Source organism: Rattus norvegicus, chromosome 6, assembly GCF_021556685.1.
Source record: "Rattus norvegicus strain SHRSP/BbbUtx chromosome 6, alternate assembly SHRSP_T2T, whole genome shotgun sequence".
Classification (NCBI taxonomy): Eukaryota; Metazoa; Chordata; class Mammalia; order Rodentia; family Muridae; genus Rattus; species Rattus norvegicus.
In genome coordinates this window covers 108307547-108330058 of record NC_141539.1, presented here as the reverse complement: position 1 = coordinate 108330058, position 22512 = coordinate 108307547, and the positions used below count along the sequence as shown (strand labels likewise).

The 22512-nt window shown below is 44.4% G+C and overlaps 2 long non-coding RNA genes across 3 annotated transcripts; one reads left to right on the top strand and one right to left on the bottom strand.

The window, feature by feature from the left end:
- Positions 1–6178: 6178 nt before the first annotated feature.
- LOC134479449 (uncharacterized) lies at positions 6179–6663 on the bottom strand. The gene is made up of 2 exons (XR_015623194.1): positions 6445–6663; positions 6179–6267 (listed from the first exon to the last, which is right to left on the bottom strand). It is a non-coding gene; the product is annotated as an uncharacterized LOC134479449 (long non-coding RNA).
- A 250-nt stretch (positions 6664–6913) lies between these two features.
- Positions 6914–21353, top strand: LOC148005381 (uncharacterized). 2 transcript variants are annotated; one of them, XR_015623193.1, is made up of 3 exons: positions 6914–7131; positions 16176–16276; positions 19431–21346. It is a non-coding gene; the product is annotated as an uncharacterized LOC148005381 (long non-coding RNA). The 2 variants fall into 2 exon arrangements; XR_015623192.1 differs by lacking the exon at positions 6914–7131 and adding an exon at positions 9559–9696 and having other exon boundaries at positions 16172–16276; positions 19431–21353.
- Positions 21354–22512: the final 1159 nt, after the last annotated feature.

Below are 22512 nucleotides of genomic sequence, written 5' to 3'. Positions count from 1 at the left end.
TCTACATCCTGCCAGAAGAAGAGAGCGAGTCTAGACCTGGCACAGATGTTTGAAATCTCAAAGCCCACCTCCAGCGACACACTTCCTTCAACAAGGCCACACCTCCTAACCCTTCTAATCCTTTCAGATAATGCTACGACCTGGTGACTAAGCATTCAAATATGTGAGCCTATGGGGGACATTCTTATTCAAACAACCACACCTGCCTACTAGTCCAGTAACCTTTGCTGAGTAGCCTGATCTCATGCTACTATCTATCTATCTATCAATCTATCTATCTATTTATCTATCTATCTATCTATCTATCTATCTCTGTCTCCTTCCCACAATCCTTACTCCCTGCCTTTCTCTGTATGTACACATGTATCTCCATCTCACACAGACACACATATACAGCTTATTTCATCCCTACTAAGTCACGCCCTATACATTCCTCTTAGCAGAGCCTTCTACCCAGAAATGTGTAGTCATCAGCATTAGAAAGGATTAGAAAGATTAGGAGATGTGGCCGAGTGGGAGAAAGTATGTCACTGGGAGTGGGTTTTGAAATTTCAAAAGCCCATGCCAGGCCTAGGCTCTCTCTGTCTCTCTCTCTTCTTATAGATCGGGATGTACAACTTTCAACTTCTGTTCCAGCCTCTGCCTGCATGCAGCCATACTCTCTGCCATTTCTCCACATACATACAGCAAACTCTGTTTCAGCCCTACTAAGTCACACTCTATACTAAGTCTCCTTAGTAGGGCAGTCCCTCCCACACAGCATACTTGCCAATTGCTCCTGAGAGCCTCTGTCTGAGAATTGCCTCCTATTCTAATTTGCTTTCTCCTGCTGTGATAAGCACCATCATCCAAAGCAACTTGGAGAGGGAAGGGTTTTTTTCATGTACACAGTTTATCATTGAGGGAAGTCAGAGCAGGAGCTCATTGGGAGCCAAGCAGAGATCACTGAGGAGTGCCACTTACTGGCTTCTTTCCAGATTCATGTTTGGTAGCCACCTTCCTTTTCCAGCCCAGGCCCACCTGTGAAGGGAATGAACCACCCATAGTGGGTTGGGCCTTTCTACATCAGTTAACAAACAATAAAATGTTTTACAGGTATGCCAGAGGCCAATGTGAAGGCACTTGCTCAATTGGGGTTGGAGGGGTGAGGGGGTCCCTCTTCCCAGGTGACTCTTGTTTGCACAAAGTGAACAATAAAAACCAATCAGCTCATCTTCCCAGACCAGCATTCCTCCTCTCCTAGACACAGGTGCCCTGACCTGCTAAGCAGTGTGGGACACTTTATCATGCGGTCTCTCTCATTTCCATCTCCTGAAACACTCCAGCTCTTTAAGGGAAAAGGAGACCCCTCACCTCTGCATCTCTGGTGACTCACACAGGAGGATGTCATACAGAGCAAACACGTGACTTAACAACCTTCTGTCCAGCTAATGATTACCACTAACTTTCAAACCAGAGTTTATCTCTATAATATGGCACAGACCACAGGGACACATAAAGAGTTGACTAGTCAATGGTAACCCTTTAAAATGAGGACAAGTCCACAAATGACCCACCCCTCAATTCTATACCTGAACCATAACCAGCAAGTGTCTAGTGTTCAAAGGAAACACACACACACACACACACACACACACACAGATGCATACATATACACATATACACATGCACACACACTTCACTACATGTTTTCTCCACTTGTTCTCTAATAGTTAGGCCTCATGTTTCTTTTTCTTTACTAAATTATTAGCTCTAGGTAGTAGGAACAATGCACATCCAAGCCTATGGTTCTATTTTTGGAAGCCTGGGTAGACAAGACCATCTGCAAAGAGGAAGGTATGGTGAAATCAGCTCACACACTTTCCTAGAGCAGCTCTACCTGCCATCATGCCAGTGAGCAAACATAGTCTTACTGTGTACACCGAAACATTTGAATTTTAGATCTGTGCTTATTTATGCAAATAAAAGACCTACTGCACATCAATCCACTCATTTTCATGCCAAAACTCGCTATAGGCAAAGTTTTATTTACACACACACACACACACACACACACATCTATGTGTGTCTGTGCAATATATATGTGGGTATGCATATGTTTATGTGGTGTGTGTATATATATATGTTGTATATATATATGTTGTATATATATATGTGTGTATATGTAGTAATATGTGTATGTACACATGTATGGTGTGTATGTGTATGTATATGATGTGTATGCTAAATATGTGTTTATATGTATGGTGTATGTGAATGTACTGTGAGGTTATATATACATGTGTGTGTATGAGTGTGACATATGTATGTATATATATATATATGGTATATGTGTGGTATGTATGTATCTATGTCTGTGTATATGTGTGTGTGCTGTGTGTATATATGTGGTGTTTGTATGTGTGCCTGTGCGTGTACCTGTACGCACATGTGTATGCACATGGAGGCCACAGGACTCCCTTGGTGTCACCCTCAGTAATGCCATCTCCCTCCTTTGAGACAGTGTCCCAGCAAGCAGTAGAGATCTCCCCATGCCTTCCCATCTGGTGCTGGGATTGCCAAACGACCCACTGTGCACAGGTTTATTTGGGTGGTTCTGGGTATGGGACCTACCTCTTCATACTTAGGAAGAAACATCAACTGAGCCACCCCACAGCCTTTTAAAATGTATTTGTAAAATACTTAGAAAGGGGCCGGGGAGATGGGGAGATGTCTCAGTGTGTAAGAGTGCTTCCTCTGCAAGTGTGAGGGGCCTGAGTGTGAGTCCCCAGCACTAACATACAAAGCCTACATGGCTGGACATGCCTGTAACCCCAACACCGGGAGACAGAGATAGGTAAACACTGATAGCTTGCTAAGCAGCCAGCCTAGCTGCTCCCAATAGGAAGCTCCCAATTCAGTGAGAGACCCTGCCTTAAAGAGGAAGACACCATGGCATCCTGTTCTGGCCTCCATGTGCACACATATGGCCACACCCACACTCACAGGCATGCACCACACACACGCAAGACTTGGGAAAAATGAATGAGTCAAACTAAAGAAAAAACTATTAATAGAGCAATACATGAACATGAACAAAGCCAGAATCCTAGAAACTGGAGACTATATGCTATATATTATATTAGGCCAACACGTTCTCATGTTGGGAGCAGGAAGGAGGAACCAGAAGCCAAGTGTGCAAAACATTCTACCCAGGGTCAGGTAGTGGAGAGCCTAGATGCCACCAGGAGATCAGCACAGAGATACATCAGACCCTGATTCCTCTGTGATTCTAAGTTGCTAAATTTAAAAACTGTTCTTACTGTTTTGAAAAGGAAAAAAATTAAATCACCAGTGCCAAGCCTGGTGACACGGGTCTATGATCTTAGCTACTTGCAAAACTGAGGCGGAAGGATTGCAAGTTTAAAGGGAATAGAGTATATTCAAGGCCAGCTTACACAACTCAGAAAGACCCTGTCAAAGGACAGAAGGAAGGAAGGAAGGAAGGAAGGAAGGAAGGAAGGAAGGAAGGAAGGGAGGGAGGGAGGGAGGGAGGGAGGGAGGGAGGAGAAGAGGAAGAGGAAGAGGAAGAGGAAGAGGAAGAGGAAGAGGAAGGAAGAAAGGGGAAGGAAGGAGGGTAGGGGAAGGAAGAAGAAAGGGGAAGAGGGAAGGAAGTAGGGAAGGAAGGAAGGAGGGAAGAAAGGGAAGAGGGAAGGAGGGAGGGAGGAAGGGGGAAAAGGGAAGGAAGAAGAGAAGAGTGGTGCAGTGATAATGCCACCATTTAAGGGCAAAGACAAAAACTAGGAAGGAAAAAGAAAGAAGCCTGATCCTCAACACCATGCGTGCAGTGTCCCCAAAGTCACTGCCCCCAACTTCGCCTCAGAGACAATGGAAAACACGGACCTAGGAGAGCTTCCCTAGAAGGCCTTCTGAAGAGATCAGTCATTCTGTGCTGTCCCCACTGTTCCGCTCCACCGCACTTGCCCCCTGGGATTCCTGCTGCCTTGGCAAACCTGATGGCATGTCAGACCTAATGTTTCCAGAGCTGTGCAGAAGTGCTGAGACGTCTGTGGAAGCCTATTGTCAATTATCTGGTAAGGGGGAAGTTTGCAGATATTAGGAACAAGAATTGGGTGAAGTCGGGCTCTGGGTTTTAATGAGGATCCAAATGAGAACGTTGGCTATTTCCTAGGATGTGCTAAAAATAACCTGGACGCCAGTCCCTGCCCCTCCCCCACCCCCCAGCTTCGTCTTCAGTGCCACTCATGCTGAAGACGCAGCAGGGCTGGAAAAGGCTCCTTGGGGTCCGGCACCAGGGACGTTTGCTCGGATAAACATAACTGAGCTTTGCTCTGCTCCCGCACGCATCAGTGGACCTGCCACCTTCAGGCTCCTGTCACATTTACACTTGAGGAGGCTTGAAGGTGACAATGGATGGATGGATGATTCCTGTGCAAACAAGCTTTGTGGATTTCAAGCTGCCTGACACACCTCTTTTTTTTTTTTTTTTTTTTTTTTTTGGCTTTGATTTTTCTATATGGCTTCATCCTCCTGCCTCCACTCACTTTCTAAGTGCTGGGTCACACACATGTGCCACTATGCCCAGCTCTGATTTCAACCATAAGTCCCTCTGGCCTTCACTATTGCCAACCTCACTCCACTTTCTTGTCCTTTTTTTCTCTCCTTCCTGCTCTTCTTGCCTCGTCGCCCTCCCCACATCACAGAGCCAGAACAGCCACATCCCCACTGTCACCATCATTGCCACCACTCACTGAACTTGCTCAACAACTCTCTGTGGCTCCTATAAAGTCCACCTCCTTGCCAGGGCCACAGCAAGGACCTTCCTGAGCTGTGCCCAAGCTTCTTCAATCCGCCCCCCTCCCTGGTGACTTCTTGCTCCAACTCAGGTCTTCTAGTACCTTCTACCTACAATGCCCCAGGAGTCTCCAGGTCTCCATGCACACCAGGCCATCCCTTTGCCCAATTCTTACTCGTTGTTCAGACCTCAACATAGCTGCCAAGTTTTCAAGAAAGATGCTCACTCCCAACGCCATGAACAAGTCCAAATCCCTTTTCCCATCTGCTCCCCTCCCCCACAGACCTCTCCTCTGCAGGACAGATCTGGGCTGCACTTGCACATTTGGTCAATGATTAATTGATTAATGGAATTAGCCCTCCAGAGAGCAGCCCAAGAGAGCAGGAGCCTACATCTGTTTGCGCATCCTTGGTATCCAATATGCTGCCTGGCATCGTTGAAATGTCCAGTACTTGTGGAGGGAGCACTGCCAATCTCCAAACGAAAACCGTTTAGGGCGTGTGTGACCTGTTAGGTTTGAGTGGGAGCAGCGGTGGGGGTGGGGAGATCCTGAGTGGAATCAACTCGGCAGCAAGCAGTACAGCAGGGGTCTGAAGTAAGACCCTCCCGTTCTGTCAGACAAAGCAAGGTGTCTAAATTAAAGGTTTCTGAGGGAAGAGGAGCTCGCCCGTCACCAGGAAGTACTAGTCAACATGTGGCCTGCTCTGCACACTGCTGTGGGACAGGGTAGGTGGTGGTTCCTGTGCCTCCCAGGTTCCCAAAGGAAAATTTACCACAAGCAAAGCAATTACCTCCCCCAAACCCCAGTCCTGCCCTGTGATCTGATTCCTGGCCCTGTACTAGCCAGGCCTCATTCCTTTGTTGAAAATGCCCATATATAATATTTACTCCTAGAATCGTAGGAGTAAGCTAGTGTGATGATTTTCATTATAAACTGCTCCTCTGAGAGCAGGTACCTAGATGAGTTCCACACTGTCTCTCAAGTGAAATGACAGGACTTCCTGGGTATAGCGGCCCATGCCTGTCATCCCAGCACTTGAGAGACTAAGTCAGGATGGTCAGGAGTTCAAGGTCATGCTGAGCCATAGAGAGATTTGTGGCCAGTGTGAGCTACAGGAGACCCAAAGGACCAGCAGGAAGATTCAGTGGGTAAGGCTGCTTGCTGCTAAGTCTGAGGCCTAAGCTTGAAATCAGAACCCGTATGATGAAGTGAGAGAACCAATTCCCACAAGTGGTCCTCTGACTCCCACACATGTACTGAGGTATGCACATGCACACACATACACACACACACATATATATGTATAATTAATAAGTATGATTAATAAATAATTTTACATATAATTTTTAAATTACAGAAGCACAAAACCAAAAAGATCAAATATTGTCTTCTTCATTGGGTTAGAATGCTTAACTTTTAACATTTCAATCCAGACGACATCTGAGGTGATCTCCTGCATCCTGGAGGAGATCTGTGGAAGAAGAGGGAGATGGTGGATGGCGAATGCCTCAGGAGGAGCCTGGATGTAACATTTTCCATGGAGCTTTAAGAAATCCCAAGGATGAGCTAGAGAGGTGACCCAGTCATCAAAGGCTCTCCTCCCAACCAAAATCTCAAGAAATCCAAGGCAAAGAGTGCAGTTACAAACCAGGCACAGGTCAGCAGAGGGACCAGGCACAGGAGGAGGAGACCCCTCCCCTTGCCAACACCGGAACCAGTCCTTTGGTTTGGGGATGAGGTGGGCCTGTGCCCTCTGCTGGACAGACAGCACCTTGACTCCTTTCGCTAAAAGAGCCATCATCAGCTGCTGTGGAGATCCAGCTTGCCCTGTGACGAGTGAGTTATTATTGTCACAGCCTTGAACTTTCTTAAGTGTTTTAAGTCAGTGATTGCCACGGGTCTATGCAGAGATCCATGAGAAATCTACAAACATTGTGACGTTTGTCTGCCTGCAAGTGAAGGGAAAGCCAGCTTCCTCACGGCAGCATGGGAACAGGGTCAGGTCAGGGTTCAGATAGCTGCCAGAAGGGAGCTACTATTTTGAGGTCACGGGGCATGGGAAAGGCTTCTTATTTCTCCAAGCTGACTCCTGTGTCTATGTTATTACTCTCCTTCAGCTCGAGTATCAAAACAGTCAGCCACAGAAACGGTTCTCACCTTAAAGAGACGGTTCATTCTGAAGCCAAATTAAGAGTGAGATCGGAAAACACAGATTCGACGCTCCCCAAACGCCACGCTCTAAAGATGTAGCGACTCCATGGGCTTTTTAAGAAATAGAACAAAGAAGGTCATAAAACAACAGACTTTCGACTACATGGATGAATGTATCAGGTAGGTGGTTATAGGGGGCAGCAAAAATGTTGCTAATGGCCTTAGATGCTGTCCGTGGATATTCTCAGCCCCTTGGTTATTGGAAATTGTCTGCTTGTAAAGAACTTACCTAATTGTCACGAAGACATTAAATCACATACAGAGGTGGACAATAAGTTGCTGTTAGGTGGGTTAAAGATGCTTCAAGATAATTTTTGTTTGTTTTTCAAGATAGGGTTTCTCTGTGTAGCCCAGGCTGTCCTGGAACTCATTCTGTAGACCAGGCTGGCCATGAACTCACAGAGATCTGCCTGCCTCTACCTCCCAAGTGCTGGAATTAAAGATATGTACTGGCACCACCACCCAGCCTCCTAAGATAGTGTGACTCTAGACTGGCAACATTCCAACTTCGTTTAATTCAGCCAATCAACCTTTGTAATCACAGCTTTTTTCCCAGGATTTCTCATTTGTATATCCATCAGCAACCACACTAAAATGAAAGAAATCCCTTGGAAATATTTGTTTAATGGCCCAGATGGGATAGCGGCACGAAATGGCATGAGACAAATAAGTTTGCCCTACAGGAGATGGGCAGGCCTCGTTAGAACCCTCCCTCCTCTGGTGGAAGAGGGGGGAAGAGGGAAATGTTTAACTAGTTAATGATGTTCTATTCAAATATATGTTTCTGATCTCTGATTTGTGCTGGATTTTAGTAAATCTACAACCTTCCAAAACCACAGAAGAAGAGAGGAGGTAAATTTATCTACAGCCATACCATCTTGAATGCACAGCTCTTATCGTATCTCAGAAGTCTAGCAAGGTTGGACCCCAGTTATTCAGTACTTAGATGAGAGAATATAAGTTCAAATTTCCAAAGGGCAAAGAGTTCAATTTTGAGCTGACACTTGCTCAGTGAATGAACGGGGGAGAAGGGTAAACGTGCCAGGTCACATGACCAATGGCCATGTTCCACTTACTGTTTCACAGTCATCTTCTCTCAGTACATGGAGACAGGAACTGATCTAGTGACAAGTGACATAAAGTCTTCCTAGGAGCAGCAGGTACTAATGCCAGGAGGAGGTCTAGTGCTAGGACTGTGGGTTAAAATTCGAGTGACTGCCAGAAGGAAGCCCTGAGAGTGTAACCTGACAGGCACGCGGGCCAGTGATCTGCATTCTCCTGTGTGCAGTCCATGTGCTTTCCAGAAGACCAGGCAAGAGCAGAAAGATGACTGTCATGGTCAGAACCTCTAAAGGATGAGTCTTCTGGGCCTACTTGCCAGGTGATAGGTTCGGGAAACTGATCATCTCCTGAGAGCACTGACCTAATCAATAGATTAAACCCTTGACAGGTTCACAAAATAGTAGCAATATTAGGAAGTGACAGAAATTAGGATGCAAGGTCTACGAGGAAGTGGGTCACAGGGGCCATGCTCTTGGTAATGTGTAGCCCAGGCCCCTTGCTGTTACTGGAGACTCTTTCTCCCTGGCTGCCATGGGGTGAGCATCTCTAGCCAACTATACCTTTGACAATGACAATCAAACGCATCACCAACCTAAAAACACTGGAGCCAACCAACCGCAAACCTAAGTCTCTGAAACCATAAACCAGGACAAATCTCCCCTGTAGACTTTCTCTCAACCACACTAGAAAGAAAAATATATCAAGAAGTTCAATAAATGATGCTATTACTAGAAGCCCAGGGTAGAAGACCAATACCAAGAATAAATCCAAGGACAGTTCTGGTTGCTGGGAAGCTGAGTGACATTCAAACAACACCAGGATTAGTCTAACAGCAACTGCAAATAGCTATAAGGCAACCAATATGAATCCAAATGTCAATTGCAAAGTGAGAACCCCCCATTCTAAGTGGCTTTAGTGGTCAAGGCTCTCTCAGGCTGCGTGAGGGGGAGCCATCATGGCAGAGTGGTCATCTGGGGGATATGGGAACTCAAAAACCATCACATGAGTTCAGCTTCTCTGCTTTTGTCTCTTGAGTATTACATGTCATGGTTCTTTTGTTACAGGCTCTCCCCTTGTGGAGACAATATCTTTCTGAAGTTCTGGCCTTTCATATTTCCCATTTCCCATGATTGTCTGGAGGAGGGGAGATCTCAGCCTTCTGTTTGGAGTCACTTGTGATACATGTGTTAAATGCTTGTGTTACATGTCCTCATGGGAAAAGGGAAGATATTATCCTGAGGAAAGAGTGAGGATGCCATTCCTAGGGGACAAAGAGGATTCTATTCACTAGTGGAAGTCACAGTTGTCTACTGCAACAGCTCAGAAGTATTCTATTCCAGTTATACAAAATGTTACTCTCCATGGTAGTTTGAATAGGTTTGGCTCCATAGACTCATGTATTAGAATGCTTGGCCCACAGGAAAGGGCACTGTTGGGAGGTGTGGCCTTGTTGGAGGAAGTGTGTCACTGTAGGAGTGGGCTCTGAGATGTCTTATGCTTAAGCATTAAGTGTGGGATTCCAGTCTCCTCCTGACTGCCTTCTGATCCAGATGTAGAATTTCAGCTCCTCCAGCATCAGGTCTGCCTGTAAACTGCTATGACAATAATGGACAAAACCTCTGAAACTGTAAGCCAGCCCAAATTAAATGTTTGCCTTTATAAGAATTGCCTTGGTCATAGTGTCTCTTCACAATAATAAGACTCTAAGACAGAAGTTGGTACCAGGGACTGGGGTATTGCTGTAATAGGCCTGACCATGCCATTGTTTGGAAAAATGTGGATTTTGGAACTTTGGATTTGGAAAACAGTAGAATACTTTAAGTGGAGTATAATGGGCCATCCTAGTTGGAATATAGAAGACATTGGTCCTGAGGGTGATTTGAATTCTGGAGGCCTGGTTCAAGAGGTTCCAGAGAAGAATTTTAGAATGTTGCCTCGTGGTCATTCTTGTGATATTTTGGTAAAGAATGTGGCTGCTTTTTGCCCTTGTCTAAAGAGTTTGCCTGAGGCTAAAGAGATGTAGATTAATAGCATTGAGGAAGGAAATCTCAAAATAGCCTACCAGAGACTCTGTCATGTGGTTCATTCTCGCAAAGAGCATTTTGACCAAGCATAGCCAACTTAGAAAAGAAAAATGCAAAATGTATGGTTCAAGTATTAAAGGAGCAGCAGAAAGTATAATGGAGCTAAATCCTGTCTTCAAGGAGATAAACAAATTAAGGGAGTGGTGACCTTGGATCAGGCCAGCTAAGCTTAATTGTGTGTTTACAGTTCAACAAGAGTTAGTTATGTCATATTAGGAATTATAATGACCTGTTATTGTTTTTATTTGGACATAAAGAGGTATGATTGTATGTCAAATTGACAAGAGAAGGATGGTGATGACTATTCTCAGTTGTCAACTTGACTACATCTGGAATGAACTACAATCCAGAAGTGGAGAGCACACCTGTGGTCCAGATCTTGAGGCAGAGTGGCTGTGCTTACAAAGATCTTGTGAAAAGAAATAAAGAAAAGCTTAGGTCCAGGTGTGGTGGTACATGCCTTTAATCCCAGGAGACAGAGGCAAGCAGATCTCTGAGTTCAAGGCCAGTCTGGTACAGAGCAAGGTCCAGGTAAAGAAAAGCATGGTGGCATATGCCTTTAATTACAGCGCTCAAAACACAGAGGCATGCAGTTTCGTGAGTAAGATGTAACAGAACAAGAGGGACATCTTCCGGCACCAGCAAGCAGCAGAACTTGGCAAATTTGGCCACATGGTTCTGGCTTTAGAGTCAAGAATAGAAGGGGTTTCTGGGACAATTGATGCTGGTTAGCTGGAGCTAAGAAATTAGTGGTGATTAAGAAGAGACCAGCATCACTGAGGTAAAATCTTCTGAGAAGTGTTTTCTGAGAGCAGAAAGAAGCTGTGTTCTAGAGCTAGACCTCATGCTGGCATTGGGATTTGGTAATGTGTAAGGATTAGATAGTGCGGATGTTGAAAGTATGAAGGGGTCATGGAGAGCAGCTGAGGCTTGGCACTAGGAGAGGCCATGAAAGGCCATTGGTAAAGGTGGAAGTTAAAGGCCCAAGACTGAAGAGGTCATGTCAAAAAGTTGAGGCTTGGCACCATGAAAAGAGCCTATGAGAGACTCTGGTGAAAATGCAGCCTAGTTGCAGTGGAAGACCCCAGCATATTAGAGATGCCAGTAACATGGGATAACTATCAAGAACAGCAGCACAGTGTAGTGGAGTCAGCCAGAACCTACATTGCTACATAAGGCAGAGCTGGAGAAATGACCCAAGCCCTTCGAAGGAATCCAGAAGATCACGTGTGGATCCCAGACATTAAAACAAGAAGCTATGAAATTGATGTTGCCTTGGAGACCCCAAAATGTTAGAGATTTCAGAACTTCAGGATACGAGCTGAAGAAAGCTACTAGCAGGGAGTGGAACCTGCCCAAGAGAAAGAGTTGTGTTGCAGTCAACAAAGCTGAAAGGAGTTGGATGTCAGACATGGAAACGCGGAGTTTGGAGTTCAATAAGCTTGTTTTTGTCCTTCTTTTGGTCCAGTATTTCCTCACTATGATGTTTGGATGTAAATCTTTGTGTTGCTGGAAATATGTGATCTCTTCTTTGATTTTAATTTTAAAGGGAATTACAGTTAAGAGATTGCATGCATCTCAGGAAAGACTTTGAACTTTTAAACATTGAGACTGTGATAGACTGTGGTCGCTAATTTTGAAATTGAACTAAATGCATTTTGCATTATGTTATGGCTATAAGCCTATGGGGCCAGGTAGTGCTATGTGGTGGTTTAAATAGGTTTGGCCCCTGTGGTGGTTTGAATATCCTTGGCCCAGGGAGTGGCACTATTAGGAAGTGTGGCCTTGTTGAAATAGATGTTGCCTCGTTGGAGGAAGTGGATCACTGTAGGGGTGAGCTTTGATACCCTCCTCGTCCTAGCCACATGGGAGTCAGTCTTCTCCTGTTTGACTTCAGAATAGGATTTAAAATGCTCAGTTCCTCCAGTACCATGCCTGTCTAAAATGCTGCCAGGCTTCCCACCATTATGATAATGGACTGAAACTCTGAAAATATCAGCCAGCACCAATGAAAGTTGTCCTTTATGAGTGGTCTTGGTTATGGTGTCTCTTTACAGAAATGAAAACCCTAGTACAGGCCCCATAGATTCATGTGTTTGAATGCTTGGCCCACAGAGAATGGCACTGTGAGGAGGTGTGGCCTTGTTAGAGTAGGTATGGCCATGTTGGAGAAAGTGTGCCACTGTGGGAGCGGGCTTTGAGGTCTCCCATGCTTAAGCTCCACCCATGTCTGCCTGTAAGCTGCCATGCTTCCTGCCATGACAGTAATGGACTAAACCTCTAAAACTGTAAGCCAGCCCCAATTAAATGTTTGCCTCTATGAGATTTGCCTTGGTCATGGTGTCTCTTCACAGCAATAAAACTGTAACTAAGATGATATCTATCAATGCTCATTTATTTTAATAATAATAGAATTTTATTTCTGTATAGATATTATTGAAACATCCTACTTGTATCAAGGCAAGAACTGTGTTTTTATTTATATAACTGTGGATAAGCAGTTCCCTGGAGGATGGGCTTTAAAAGAAAATGTGGTAAAATACTGTGGTTTGATCGAAACAAGTCTCCATAGGCTCCTGCATTTCAACACTTGGTTCCCAGTTGGTGGCACTGTTTGGGAAGGTTGTGGAACCTTTAAATGCCTTTTAGGAGGAAGTCTGCTGCAGGCAGGATTTGAAGGTTTCTAGCACTACCCCCACTTCCTACTTGGTCTTTGTGCTTCCTGCATTTGGTTGACATGTCTTCTCTAGGTGTGTCTTGTCCTAGCCACTTGGCATGTTTTCTCTTCTTCCCATAGATTCTCCCTGTGGGATTGTGAGCCAAAATAAATTCCTTCTTCTGTAATCCACTTTGTTTCGTGGTATTTTATCAGAGCAATAGAAAAGTAACTGACACACACATGAAAAGTACAATTACTACTTTTACTCTATATCTTCCTCCCAGCAAGAACTATTCAGACTCACTTATAGCTGATGGGACTGCTCTGATTAATGCCAAGGCCCTTCTCAAAAGAACCTCTTCATTGACAGAGGAGACCCCCTTCCTTCTGACTCCTGCAAATTCAAAGTCATGTATCACACACAAATAGTGTGATATACTAATCTTCAAGAAACTTTATTTAGAGCAGTGGTTCCCAACCTGTGGGTCACAACCCCTTTGGGAAATCAAATGACTCTTTCACAGGGGTCACATATCAGGTATCCTGCATCTCAGATATTTACATAACAGCAGCAAAAATACAGTTATGAAATAGTGACAAAATAATTTTATGGTTGGGGTCACCACAAAGATGAGGAATTGTGTTAAAGGGTCACAGTGTTATGACCAGACGAGGTCCCCCACAGACTACCAGAGACCACCAGGAGTCCAACTCATATGCAAAATCAAAGAGTCTTTATTTAAGCTCCAGCTCAGACCCTCCAACTTCTCCAGAACAGAAGGTATGAAAGGTGCAAGGAGTTGGTACAAGCTTTGCCTAATTATCATGGTAACAGGATGAGAGACTTTCCAACTTGGCAGTTACATGATTGGTTGATATTTAATTGGCACATTTCTATTGGATAGTAATGATTTCAGCTTGGTATGAACAATGGTTGCTAGCTTAATCAATCTACTTTAGACATTAGGTACTTTACCCTTAAGACCGGATTGGTTATTGCTACAAGAGGAGTGGCTATTTGCCCAGGAGAATTGTGAATGTCGCCAGGGTGACATGGCTTCTGAACAAGTTGGCATTTTTCCAGTTGCTGATTTCATTCAGAGGGCAAGTTAATCATAAAACGAAGTCTGAAAGCAAAATGGAATTTGTAATGTTAAGCTGGGCCCTTCACACAACATTAGGAAGGTTAAGACCACTGATCTAGAGCCTCACAAAAAAGGAATCCAACTGTCCAGAGGTGTATCGGACCTTAAAGCCAGCCAACCAGGATCTCCATATGTACCATGTGGAGAGAAGGGCACATTCGGAAAAGATTTAAGGGGGTCCCTACTGGAAATGAGCTGCTTGCCTTCAAAGAGTTATATCAGGCAAGAAAAGAAGTCATATGACTTTCCCCACATGGCTGCCATAGAGCAAAGAGTGGTAATAACACCACAGGGCGGCTTCAAAAGACTTTCTCCGTCTTTTACCCCAGCTTTAAAGAGAGCAGCACTGCTAATAGACAGGTCCGGGTTTCCCACATCCCAGTGCCAGGTCTTTCTTTTAGTGTATCATTGAGCCCAGGCCTGCTGTGACTAGGCCAATGTCATTGTGTCCTTTTACACAGAAAAGAAGAAGCTGGAGATGAATTTGTTTATCCAGTGAGTTAGGAACCCAGCCTGTCAGCAAGAGCTAAGGATTAAGGATCTAGTCCCCTTTTCAGGAATCAGACACATCACCTCAGTGCTCCCTCCAATACTGTAAACACCCTGTCAACATCATTTGCCCAACTACAATGGCTTCAGGCCACACTGCCAATGCCCAATTTTATGCCTCATTAAGATGTCAGTTCAGCTTTTTCTTATTTAGTCTGTGAGAGATTGATTGATGGGCCTTTAAAGAAATACTACACTATCTTTTTCTTTCAAAAGTCAGATATGCTTTTTTATTTGATGTGTATGACAAGAAACGGTGTCTGCTCTTCTTTGGGAGCCCAGGCAGAAGCTGTGCATTTGAGAGCTTTCCTCCCTGACTGTCCCCAGAGGAGGACAGTTCTGAGTATGTTCCTGAGACCTTTTCACCTCTCTGAAGACCATCCTTCCTTCACAGGAAAGTTGCATGTCTGCACCTAGACTTTCAGAATTAGGTTTGATGAAAGAAAATGTTCTGAAGCATTCAGGGGCTCCTTTGAGCTCACCAGAGTCCACAAGTGAAGGAACAGAATTGCTAGTGTGACTTTAGAAAAGATGACTTACCAAAAGAATCCTTCGTAATTGTTATCTAAAACAGTAATGGAGATGTTCACTTGCCATGACCCATAATTGAATCACTTAGACATTTTCTTAATGAAATGATGGAAATCCTAACTCTAATTGATTTGGGCAACAAAGGGATTCAACCAACCACAGTGCCACAAACCCTTTAGCAGGCTAGATTTTTTTTTTTTTTTTTTTTTTTTGGCTAACCCACAATGTCACGAACCAAGTTCTTTCTCTGTGTTCTTCATTTCTGAGAGTGTTGATATAAACTCAGTCTTGACACATCATGGGAGAAAGATGGTCATAATTTCAAGCATCACCTGCCAATACCCAAAGGCTGGGAGACCGATTGTTCCAGCTTTATTTGCTTTAGAAAAGTCCTTTTCCAGGAACACTGCAAGTGACTTTCCATGTGTTCCATTGGCTAGAGTTGTACCACACGCCCTTCTCTAAAGTAAAGGCTAGTACCTGATTAAACATCAACAACCAGTAATTAAATAAAATTTGATTTCTCTTAGCAAGGAGGAGGGACTCCTGGGCGAGTAATTGACAATGTCAGTAACCAAGAGGACCACCAAAAAGCATGGGGGAGGGGACGGACAACAGTGTCAATCAAAGGAACCAGCCTTGAAGGAGTCACCTATGACTGGCTTGGGGTTTCAAATGCCACTCCTTCGGCATCAGAACTATTTTGTCTTTAAAGGGCACATGTATTAACTGGGAAGAAGAAAGGCCACCAGATCGCACATGACCGTCAGTGTTGGATAAAGATTTATTGACCATAGTAACAATTCAAGATAAGTTGTATTGCAAATAACTATGTTAATAACTACTAGACGTTTATCAGACATGTATCATGTCCTGGAGTTGTTTAAGTGATTCTCAGATCACGTAAGTGAAGACTGAGACCAAGAGAAAACAGGAAGCTGTAATATTTCTGTAACTGGCTCACAGCAGCTAGACTGTTAATTAAAGGCCATCTAACCTCAAAGTCCATATTCTCAATAAGAATGAGTGGGAGAAACCAGACTTCGGAATATATTGACCATGAGTCTGAAAGTGACTCTTTTCACTCTTTTCAGTTTTCTTTACACTGAAAAAAAGGGATTGTGTGTTTTCCAGGTAGAGAGCTAAGTCAGATATCAGACTTCTGAAAGAGTGTGGATAATGAAGAATACCCAGGAACTTAGTGAACATAAGTGGTCAATGGCCAGGGAAGGATGGAGGGTAAGTATAGTGGGAGGGGTGTGTGGAGTAACAGGTATGATGTTACAGAAGTTGAGGGCAGAAGTGTCTCCAGACAAAGTAGTGGACGGGTGTCATATCCCACAGGGAAGTCAAGAAGTACCATAGTCCTGGTTCCTGCAGGGAATTATATTTGAGGACTTCATAGGTGCTCACAGATGGTCCGGTCCCATTTACAAGATGATGTAGCATTTGAATATAACCTGTCCATATCCTCTGTATACCTCCAGCCACCTCTTGGTTACTTATATAACATGGGGTTTTGTATCTTCTCCCTACATTTTCAAAGAATGAAGCTTGGTTCTCCCTTTCTTACTTGGAAGATACAAGGGTAAGAAGATTGTCCAGACCTCAGCAACACTGAATTTTAATCTCACATTCACACTGTTTCACAGTGTAACCCAAACCAGCCAAATTGGAGGTCACCGTGGAATTTTATTTTTCTGGAATGATCAAGGAAAATCATATCTTTTACACAGTATTGGACTCAAACATCAAAACCTAAAACTTCAGAGACACATTCCCTCCAATAGGGAGGTGTTGTGGTTTGCCTTGGAGCTCTCTCTAAATTTGTAAAATAAAGGCAAGAGCTCGAGATTTGGGCAGAGGGAGGAGTTGGGAGCAAGAGGGGAGGAGTCAGGAGAGGGGAGGAGTCAGGAGGGGGAGGAGTCAGGGGAGAAGAAAGGAAAGAAGCGAGGAGGAGAGAGTTGTCTTGGGAGAAGGAGAAGCTGGAGACCTGGCAAATAAAAGGTGCAAGGGATGAGGGATTTGGGAGCTAGGAATAGGACAGTGTAGGGTGGATCTGCCCAATCTAGACGCTAGATTGTTTTCATATTAATTGAGTTGCGTTTTCTTTGTACTGGCCAATTCGGGTTGGAGAGGAAACTGCAACAAACTGCAACAGGGAAGGGGGTATCCTACCTCCTGGTCTTTTAAACTATAGACCATGTGACAAGACTTAATCAAAATTGTGTGGGTAACTTAAACATAATTGGTTTCTATTAACCAATACAAGTATAGTACTATAAGAATGAAAATGTTGAAGTAAAGTTTTAAACACAAGCAGGAGGAGGAGAAAAGGAAGGAGAGGAGGAAAAGAAGGGGAACAGGAGGAGGAGGAGAAACAGGAAGAGGGGAGAAAGAGAGAGGAGGAAGAGGTAAGGGAAGGAGGAAGAGGGGGAGAAGGGAATAGAAAGAAGAAAGAGACATAGAGGAGGAGGGAAAGGGGGAGGAAGAAACGGGGAGAAGGAAGAAGAAATCAGTTCCTGGCAATGCTGTAACAGAGTTGGATAAAGCAGAGAGCCTCCTACCCAGTGACCATTTATAATAAAACCAAAATCAGACTAATTGCTGGTACCCATACTAAAAGAAGGATGGTGTCCCAGAACCGAGGCTGAACTTCATGGTCTGGTGTGATCAGCTGCTCCTTTGGAGAAATAACTACTCTTCTCATTAACTGCACCAGCTATTTTCTGATAGTCCCTAATGAACTCCAGAGTTTGTTCTAGGAAATTCCCTGCCCTGTGTCTTCTGTTAGCTCCAAGGCCCTACCTCCTCCACATCTCAGGCTTGGAAACTCCTGCACCCATGGGGTCCTTGGCCTTTCTTTCAGCATGAGTTGGGTTTGCCTGTGAGAGTCACCAAACAGGAAGCAGGAGAAAGCAAAAGGCAGAATGGTATGGTTGGTTAAGTACACACTCCTTACCCAGCCTTAGCTCCTGGTACCACGTTCCTTACATGCAGATCTTCTCTTTGGGTCCTAACACCAGTCCTCTTCCCTTGTCCTTTCAGGCCTGGAAGAAGGAATGGTTCCCATATGACTACCCTTGATGACTGTAACTACCTTTCTCCTTTGTTACTAACCCCAAGTTCAGCATATAAGCTAAGAGTCTCTTCTTCAATTGAAGTCACATGACTCATTTGCCTTCTACCAGGACCTTGACCTACACATCCAACAACTGACTTCCGGTCTTGGAAGCTGCTTATCAATGACATTTCCTGGGGTGTCTAATGATCTGGCTTTTTTCTCCTCCATATATGAATTTGTTTTATTTTTATCAACTCTACCTCTTATTTGCCAACATCTCTAACTCTTCCCAAGTCCCTTCCCCCCTCATCCCTCTTCAGCCTCATTTCCATGTATATATGGTTATTCCCACTGAATCCAATTAGTGTTATCTACATTCATATGGGTGTAGGGATGTCCACTGTATCATAGGCAACTGTCTTAGTTAGGGTTTTGCTGCTGTGAACAGACACCATGACCAAGGCAACTCTAATAAAAGCCAACATTTAACTTGGGCTGGCTTACAGGTTCAGAGGCTCAGTCCATTATCATCAAGGCAGGAGCATGGCAGCATCCAGACAGGCATGGTGCAGGAGGAGCTGAGTTCTACATCTTCATCTGAAGGCTGCTAGTGGAAGGCTTGTTCCCAAGCAGCTAGGACAAGAGTCTTAAAGCTCATGCCCACAGTGACACACCTATTCCAACAGGGTCACACCTTCTAATAGTGCCACTCCCTGGGCCAAGCATATGCAAAACATCATAGCAACCTACCAGGGACCCCATTCCTGGAAAAACAAACAAACAGACCTAAGATTCTCTCCACGAGCAGCCATCCATACCTGTAACATCTAAACTAAGAATGGACCTTGTAATCCCACCCCACCCATGTCTAATGAGCTTTACCTGAAAACTCAGATAAAACCAACAGTGAATTATTTATGTCCCTTTTCTTCCAAGACTCCGTATCAAGTATGAAAATTTAAATTGCCTTATTGATATGCCTTTTCCCTGGCAGTAAGTTTGAACAATATCTTTGATATACGCTGGTAATTAATTTGTCTGAGAAGTTGCTCTGATAATATAAACCCAAAAAGAACATCATGCATCCTGTTCTGTGAACTCAGCAAAGCCCCAGCTTCTGTCCCTGTAGATACTGAGACAGAGTCTTCCATGCAAAGTTCATGCAAAGCAAATGTAATATTCTAAAGACGACATTCAGCTGCCAACTCAAAGCAGGACAGAAAAGACTAGAAGTCAGCACAAAAGCACAGAAAAGTAAGGAGTGGGAACCTTTAAAAAGAGGCTGTTGCTCTGCCCGGTCCTTATACGGTCGCCCTTCCTTGTTCACAGATGACATCCATGGATTCAACCAGCTGAGAACTAGAAATATCCAAACAGGGAAAGAGAAGGAATAACGTAGGGGAATGGCTGCCTTCTTGCCCTACCTGCACCCTCTCTGCATAAGTCCTGCTTAGTGGGATGGCCTGGGTCCTCTAACTATGACCATTTCTAGCCTGTCAATTCTAGTCCGCTCACATCAGCAACTCACATGCTCCCATCTCCAAGGCTGGCCTGGGCATCTTAGAAAGAAACTGTGAGCTAATCATAGGAAGGCTGTACAGGCTGGACTGAAGATTATTGGCAGTTATCTATTTTCAAAGCACGAATGTATTTTTACGAGGTCTACCTATCGGTCACCACAGCCTGAAAACATCAGGCCAAGAGCCACCTCTCAGGTGCTGAACAGGCTCCCTTAGTTTCCCTTTCTAAATTGGTCCGGCCAATTACAATTGCCTCCTAAATCTCCCATGGTGCTTTACTGGAGAGAAATCTCATCCTACTGCTAGAAAGAGGTGTTGTTGAGGTAAAGACACAGAAAAATGATGTGCACCATAAAATTCATTTCACAGAATAAGCCTGTTATCTTAAAACCTCTCCTTGGTAAAACTTGTAAATAGTCAAGCATTCTACACTCATGTTTGGAATCTATTAACTGATTTGAATCAAATATGCTGGAAAAAAATATTTAAAAGAGGAAGAGAAATGTTCAGCAACTTTTCTAAATAGCAGGAACATCACTAAAAGGAAGTAGAGGGAAGAGCTAAAGAAAATGTCTGCCGGGTGATATCCAGACACCAGCAGAGGCGGACGTGAGTGCCCAGAGAAGAGCCCAGGAGACCTTAATGCAGACTGTCTGCGGCTGTTGCAATTGGATTTGGTTTTGCATGGTACAGTTGTGTGAGGCTACAGAATTAGAATCAGGGTGTGTCTTGACCTGAGCTACTTCACAGTCCATGAAACAGTCGTTTTGAAGAGCATCCTGAGATGATCTCAGAGAATCTGTTCTCTACCGTTTTTTACTCTGTTTCGAAGACAGGAGACTCTGCACCTGACTGGACATGAGAACAGCACCACCCAGGAATCACGGACTAATAAATGGCTCATTGTTTAGGATAGAGAAGGTGCTTTTCTTCTCTTTCAAAAATACTTTCCAGCATATTTGGTTCAGATCAGTTAATAGATCCCATATGTGAGTGTGGAATTTATCAGGGTGATTTGGAACTGTACAGGCACATGGGTATGTTAAAGCCAAGAAAACAGACCTAAGAACTTACCATACACCAGACCAAGAAAGGGATAGGACTCTGTCACCTGAACCTCATAAAAAATGTGGACACCTAGCACTGCAGTGACAACCAATCTGTCATGTGCTGAGTCACGGTGTGCATCAGAGAACTGCTGACTGTCACAAGGGCTTCAGCAGAACTCAGTCTACACTTCCCTACTTGAATTGTCACCTGCCCAGTGTATTTTCCAACTGAACCTGCCATTCAGCCATCTGCCCATTGTTTTGCCTGGTTCCAACCCTTTGCCTCTGTAGCTGGATTCAATTCTGAAGCTCTCTGCTCCACTCCCCAGAGACCCCCCCCCCAATCTGGTTCACCATAGCCCACAGAGAGAGGGGGGAGGGGAGAGGAGATGGGAGAGGGAGGGGAGAGGAAGACCCATTTCTATCTATATTCCAACTTTATCTTCTCTGGCCACTTTAACCCTTTGTAGTCACTCTGAGCTACACACACACACACTTATATGTAGATATAGTTACTATGTATTGTATGGTCTGAGAGGTAATAATTGTAATTGAGACTGGGATAAAAGAACCTGGTTTTGCTTCAGACAGAGCCAAGGAATATCTGGCAAATTAGTGCCAATGAAACCACTGTACCTCATGGCTTTATTGTTACCCAATAAACCCTGACACTGGCAAGACTCAGATGGCTTCTTTCTGACACAGCGCATCATGATATGTGATGTGGGAATCTCAGCCTCCTTTCAAGATGGTGGGTGGGTCTGTGACTGAGTTACCCAATGCCTCTCTCTGTGTCTGTGCTAAAGCCGACATAACTTCCACCTTGTCCTGGTGGAATGTTTAATTAGGGAAAGGCCAGTTGCCATGTAAGCAGTCTGGTGGCTCTAAGGCTGAGGAGGTCACACAGACACTTTTGTCAACATCCCACATCACCTCACTGCCATAGATAAGCCATCTTGCATGTCAGGTCCATTCTGTCCTTTAGGTAACTATAGCTCCTACAGACTCCAGATTGAAGAACAGGACAGATGCCTGGTGAAACCTGCCTGGCCCACTGCTTCCTGAGCTTCCGACCCGGAGTTTGTTTACTATCGATACTCACTAGAATGAGGACTGATTCACGAACCTACTGGAAACCAAGGTAAGTGTTTCACAAGCCATGATATTCTGTAGACTCCAATAACCAACCACAGAAACCAAAGACTGGTAGGGCTGGAGAGATGGCTCAGCAGTTAATTGCAGCTTCTCTTTTACAAAGATCTTGATTCAGTTTTCCTGGGTGCCTGAACACACATGGTGCACATACATATACTCAGGCACACACATGTTATGTTGATTAATTTATCGTTACTTTGATACAACCTGGAGTCACCTGGGAAGACAGAGCCTCCATAGAGGCATTGCCTTGATCAGATTGGCCCGTGGGAATGTCTGGAGGCCCAGCCCAGCGTGTGACACACCATCCTTACACAGGCAGTTGGCCTAGATGAGAAAGCTAACTGGAGTGTCAGAGAGCAGGCCAGTAAGCAGCGTTCCTCCATGGTCTCTGCTCCTGCCTTCAGTTCGCCCTGGCTTCCCTCAGTGATGGGCTGGTGCCTACAACTGTGACGTAAAATAAACCCTTCCCTTCAGGAAACTGTGGTCATAGCATTCACTAGAGCAACAAAAAGCAAACTGGGACATTCAAAATAATAACTTTTTTTAAGTATGAAGGATTTGTTGGCAGGTTCTAGCAAACTGGAAAGTTTTACTTTCAAGTTTCCAGTAGGTTCATGAATCAGTCCTCATTTTGAAAGTTTCACTTTCAAAAGCAGCCTGCCTGGGGAACCTCAAGTATAGGTG